This window comes from Phyllostomus discolor, chromosome 12 (genome assembly GCF_004126475.2).
Source record: "Phyllostomus discolor isolate MPI-MPIP mPhyDis1 chromosome 12, mPhyDis1.pri.v3, whole genome shotgun sequence".
Taxonomy (NCBI): Eukaryota; Metazoa; Chordata; class Mammalia; order Chiroptera; family Phyllostomidae; genus Phyllostomus; species Phyllostomus discolor.
This window is the reverse complement of record NC_040914.2, coordinates 28,437,590-28,443,368: the sequence shown is the minus strand read 5'-3', so window position 1 is coordinate 28,443,368 and position 5,779 is coordinate 28,437,590. Positions and strand designations below refer to the sequence as shown.

Below are 5,779 nucleotides of genomic sequence, written 5' to 3'. Positions count from 1 at the left end.
ATAACCCCGCGCGCGCGCGCGCCGAAGTGACGGGCACACCTGGCTCCCCTCACACTGAGTGGCGCTGAGCGACCCGAGCCTGAGGGACAGTCGAGGGGCTCCTTGTTCCACAAGCCCCTGTCGCACTAGAGCAAGAAGGCGAGTTTCCTGCAGGGATCTGGGGTGTCGGAGAGAAGACTGCTCAGTGGATCGGGGAGCGGAATGAAAAGTGTAGAGCAGGACAGGGCCAGGGAGAGGATGGGTGTGGAGGGGTGGGTGGGAGGAAAGCGAGACAGCGGCCAGTAGCGGTACGCCAGAGGAACCGGGAGCTCGGCGTGCTGGAGAGCAGGGAGAAATTGAGGAATGTAGGGGCTTGGGTGGAGGCAGTAAAGGAAGCTGTAGCCCCTCTCTAGACCTCCTGCGTCCAGAGACCGATGCTGATAGTCCTGCTGATTTGCAGAAAATCTGTAGCCCTGCTGGCCTGCAAACTGAAGGGTCACTGCTTCGATTCCCATTCAGGGCACATGCCCAGGTTGTGGGTTGCAGGCTAGCTTCCCGGTGGGGGCAAGTGAAAGGCAACCACACATTGATGCTTCTCTCCCAGTCTTCCTCCCTTCCCTGTCTGTAAAAATAAATAATTCAAAAAAACTTTGTAAAGCGTGCAGAGACGACGATCCAGGACAAGAGAATGGACCTTTCTTATCCTGCCTTTATATCAGTATAGGAACGCCCTATAGGAATGCCCAATAAACTTCCCAACTTCACCTTGTTGGGAGGGTGTGGTGTACCCACGACCAATTGCTTCTTCCCTCCACCACCTTCCTCCACCTCTTCAAACCAAGTCTTTGGATTGAGCTATTGTAGTATTATAATGCAGGGTCTGAAAGACCTCTAGTTCAGTAATTCGTTTAATGTCCTGAAGCTTTAGTTGATCAATTTGTCCTTTGAGCTTGGAGGAAAAGGCCCCAGGCAAGCAATATTGGACCTCTTCCCATGAATGCTGACTGGGGTTCTAGTTCAGGGGAGTAATCTTCACCTGCAGCTCCCAAGGTCCTTCTGGAGAGGAAACAGAAACATACCCTCTTCCCCAAGTTAGTAAATCAACAGTTTCTTTGTGGTCGTTGAGGGAGGAAAAGCCACTCAATGATTTCAAATTTCTGAGGCTATAAATAATCCTGCTGAAGAAACATTTGTCTTTAAGACAGTAGTAAACTTGCTTTTATTCTTCCTGAGATGCTGCAGCAATTAAGATGTCGAGCATGTAATGATAAATAACACGTTGGGGAAATAAATTTCTTACTGGCTGAACAGCCTGATGGACAAAATGCTGACAAATGGCGGTGCTATTTAACATCCCTTGTGGTAAAATCTTGCAATGAAATCTCTCTAAAGGTTGTGAATTATTAAATACAGGGGCTGAAAAAGCAAATCTCTCAGCATCCCTTTTAGCTAAGGGAATGGTAAAGAAATAGTCCTTTAAATAAGTAACAACGAGGGGCCAGTCTTTTGGTATGCATGCCAGGTTTGGGACTCCCAGTTGTAAAGCCCCCATGGATTGTAATATTTCATTCATCTTTCTGAGATCATGAACAAGTCCATTTTCCTGATTTCTCTGGGACTATAAAAATGGGAGTGTTCTATGGGCTGCTGGATGGCTCTGTGTGTCCTGTCTCCAGTTGCTGCTGTACAAGGTCCTGGCGCTTTTCTAGCCTCTCCCTCTTTAGCGGCTACAGGTCAACCCACACAGGCACGTCAGATAGCCATGTGAGGGTAGGGAAGAAGCCTGGACAGTGTCCATTAGGGAAAAAGCAGCAAGGAGACCTGAATCCCTCACGGAGTGGGGAGATCTCTGTCCCAATTATTAAGCAGAGTGGGAGGGACATAAGGCTGGATTCATCTGACTTGACTGTCCAGACCAAAACATTTGAGAGACCACATACTTTTCTGGGGTTGAGAAACACCCCCTAGCCCAGTTATAGAAACATCTGTTTTAATTAATGGCCACTCTGGCAGCCAATATTGGCTAGAAATAACAGACACATCAGCTCCTGTGTCTAATAGACCATGGGATTGTCATATTTTTATCTTTAACACAGGCTTTTTTTAGATTCACAGAAGCTGTCCAGAATATGGACTGATTGTTAGTGCTGCCAAAGCCCTTATTTCTTCTAGTTCCTTCTTGAGTAGTCAGCACCTTGTAAGGTAAGAGGGGGAGCTGTGCAATGAGGGTCTGAGCTGGAATAATACAATACCCTAGTGCTCTAAGCATAATTTTTATTTTTCCTTGATAGTCAGAATCAATAACTCCAGGTTGGACAAGGATGCCCTTACTGGTCATACTAGACTGTCCTAAAATTAGTCCTACTAGTCCTGGGGGCTTGGAGGAGTGACTACCTCATCTTACTCCTTTAAGATGAGTTCCACAGTGGTGACCAGGTCCTGTCCTGCGCTCCCCCTAGTGGCTGTGTGAAGATCTGAAACCTGACATTTTCCTGAGCCAGAACAGCTGCTTGCTGTTGTTGAGGTTCCTGTGTGGATTTGGGGCACCAGAGCTCGCGCCCCTCCTCTCATTTCCCTGCAGGGGAGGAAGTAATTTCCCAGGCACGTCATGGGTAGACCTGCATTGATTGGCCCAATGTTTGCCTTTACGACAACGATGGCACTCCTTCACTGGGAATTTTTTAATTCTTACTCCCACACTCTTTCCAAATGTGTCCTGCACTGCGGCAATTAAAGCATTTAATCTCGCCTTTTAAGGACACAGCAAGTAACATCACCTTAGCCTTATGTTGTTCTGTTGCAACATTTTTGACAGGCTTTGATAAACTGACTTATGCGGCAGAAGTTGACCGAATGGGTTGAAGGACAGCCTTGCAATCATTATTGGCATTCTCAAAAGCTAACTGCAACAGGAGGACATCTGCAACATCTTGATTTTCACTTTACTTTGAATTGCCTCTTGTAATCTGTCAACAAAGTTTAAATAAGCCTCGTTGGCTTCTTTGTCTAATATTAATAAAGGACCCTGGGCTGTGTGGCTTGGCTTCAGTTACAGCCTTAACGGCTCAGAGAGCCGCTGCAAAACATTAGGGAAAAGTCTGAGGATCTATTAGTGCCTGCTGGTCTGGCCTAGTATAATGTCCTGATCCAACAGGCATATCATGAGTGACTGGATTCCCTGTCCTAACATTTTCATCTGCCTGATGACGCCATCTTACCATATATTCAGAATGCCAGGCAGTAAACTGTGCAGGGCTTAAAGATAGTCTGGCCACCCAGTTACGTGGAGCTATTTGAAATGCTTCTGTTAATGCTGTTAACAAACCCACTGTGTAAGGAGATTGGAGCCTGTTTTCCTTTATACTTCTCTTTAAGTCTTTGAACATTTCCTAAGGTAGAGGCTCATGTTGTGGATTTTGTCTGCCCTGCCAGGTGACGACAGGGAAGGCAGTAAAAGATTGCTAGTCCCCCTCCCTGCCTGCATCTCTAAGACAGATACATAGCAGTAGTTACTGGCAGAGGGGCCTGAAAATTAATGATATCATGTTGACTCTTAAAACTGTCCTCCCATTTAGGAGCAGAGGGAGGAGATGAATGGGGTAAAAGTTCTCCCTTTTCTCTAGGGAGTGGACTTAAGTCCTGGATCAGAGACAACTGAAGTGGCCTCTCCCACTTTCATATCATAAGGATTCTCCCCTGCCTTATTAATCTTTGTATCTGAGTCACACATATGAATAGGCATCAGGGCAATCCTGAGCATCCCCCAAATAAGGAGATTTTGACGATCAATAGGTCCCAGTTTCCTGGTGCCTTTTCAACTTCTGCCCAACCTCTTCCTAAATAGCTAAGTCTAAAGATCCCTTATCAGGGAACCAGGGGCAGTATTCCTTAACAACGTGAAGCAAATTAATTAAATTCTGCCCTTTGACCTGACAACCCGAAGCCTTAGAGTTGCTGTATTTGCCTGAAATATTGCTCTTGTTCCTTAGACAGCCCATTTACTACGATCAAGGGACTTGTAAAAAACCTTTAAAATAATTGCATAACCAATTATAAAAGGACCATTTCAGAAGTTTCTCCCACCGCAAGCGTGGCAATTATGAACCTAGTTTAACTTTCGCCTTCACTCCATCTGCACCCTCAGATCCTACTTCTTGCTAATGAGAATGTAGCGGGGCAAAAGTGTGCTGCTTGTGAGAGGCTGTTATGGCCATCCTTGCCTCTCTTACATGCCTTGGTTTCTCTCCTGGTCCTCTGAAACAGCCAGGGGGGCTCAGAGTAATGGCTGAACAAATCTTATGTGCATTTCTCTGCATGAGCCGAAATTGAATCACCATGACTGGACTTCCCTATGAGGCCCCTGCATGTCTTACGGATTGACCCCAGTCACCTCTACAAGGCCCCCACTCATGTAGGAAAGCCTGAGAATTCAAGCTGGCCTCTTTTCTTTGGCATTCAGCAAGAAGAGACACTCATAAAGACCCCTGTAACTAGTTACTGTTTTTAAAACTGAACAAAATTAAAGTCTTTGCTTTCTCCCAAGCCTAAACCTAGGTGGGGATTGAGCCACAGGGATGGGCTTGTGAGTGTTCTTACAGTGTGTCTCTTGTAGCGTGGACATTTGCTTGCAGCTGGCGGGAAACCTAGTGTTCTGTCCAGGTCCATGTTTCCAGATTATCCTTTCATGGGTGTCCTCTAGCAGCGAGCACCATAGTGGCTTTTAACTGCTTGACCCGTGCTCACGAGGTGCAGCAAATGCTTGATAGAGAGCAAGACTCCCCCTCACTGAAAAGGGTGTAGAGAACAGAAATGAAAACAGCTTAAGGGGTGGCAAGAGATAAACTTTTCCTCTGGAACACACCTGACCGCCTTACCAAACACCAATCTGGTACTGCTGTCACTCTGGGGATGATTAGCGCTGACTCACGCCTTCTTAGGTGTGCTGTCCACTATGAATGGCTCGTAGCCTGTCCCTGTTCAGGCACTAGATAAGGGGGGCTCTGCCCACAGAGCTCCAATGACACAGATGAGAATAAATCTACCAAGACTTGATCTCTTGGGGAGGCAAGGTGAACAATCTCTCACAAGAGAAGCATACTGGACATTTCCTTTTCTGCATTTTTATTGAGTTCAGCTCACACGGAGATACATAGTATGCACATAAAGTTCATCCACCAATGTTCAAAAAGCTAGTCATAAGACACTGACATCACTTAGACATATAATCCTTGAATACAGGAATAGTCTCTGGTGAGGGTTGGTTTTAGCTCATGTTTTATAGCAACAGGGCAAAGCAAGCCTAAAAAGAAACAATGTATCTTCTTTCTCAGGCCAGATTACCTGCACACACACCCCCCTCCCAGGGTGGTCTAAGTCCGTCAGTGAGAGCAAAGCAGCCAAGATACTAGGAGAAATTTACAGAAAGACTGAGGACTCAGGCTATGACAAAGCCAAGAAGTGAGGACCTTTCTGCCCCTTGTCTGTAGACACCTAAGTCCTTCCCTGATGACCTCTTGCCACTGTGCCTGTCTTCGGTTGCCTCTCCCCTTCTGAGGGGTCTTACAGGTCATTTGCTAATTGGCTATGGGCAGAGGCCACAGGGAGAAGGGAGGGAGATAGGGGCAGTGCTCCTGCTAGGTGGAAATATTCTCTTTACTGGTTCATGTCTACAACTCCTTTTCACTCAGCCTTAGCCCTGGGACCTTTTTGTCTGTTACTGAGGTTACAGTTCCTGAAACCAGGCAGGACAGCACCCAACAACCTGTATATGTACCTTTTGCATGATTGTTTAAAATGCCAT

General features: G+C 46.4%; 3 protein-coding genes across 3 annotated transcripts in view; all 3 read right to left on the bottom strand.

Annotated features, from left to right (window-relative positions):
* LOC114510883 (zinc finger protein 420-like) overlaps nt 1-5,779 on the bottom strand; it is a 297,564-nt gene that overhangs the window by 197,834 nt on the left and 93,951 nt on the right. The window lies entirely within an intron of this gene.
* LOC118497790 (zinc finger protein OZF-like) overlaps nt 1-5,779 on the bottom strand; it is a 139,314-nt gene that overhangs the window by 39,595 nt on the left and 93,940 nt on the right. The window lies entirely within an intron of this gene.
* The window catches only part of LOC118497792 (zinc finger protein OZF-like), a 169,689-nt gene that overhangs the window by 69,973 nt on the left and 93,937 nt on the right, over nt 1-5,779 (bottom strand). The gene's annotated exons all lie outside the window — the stretch shown is intronic.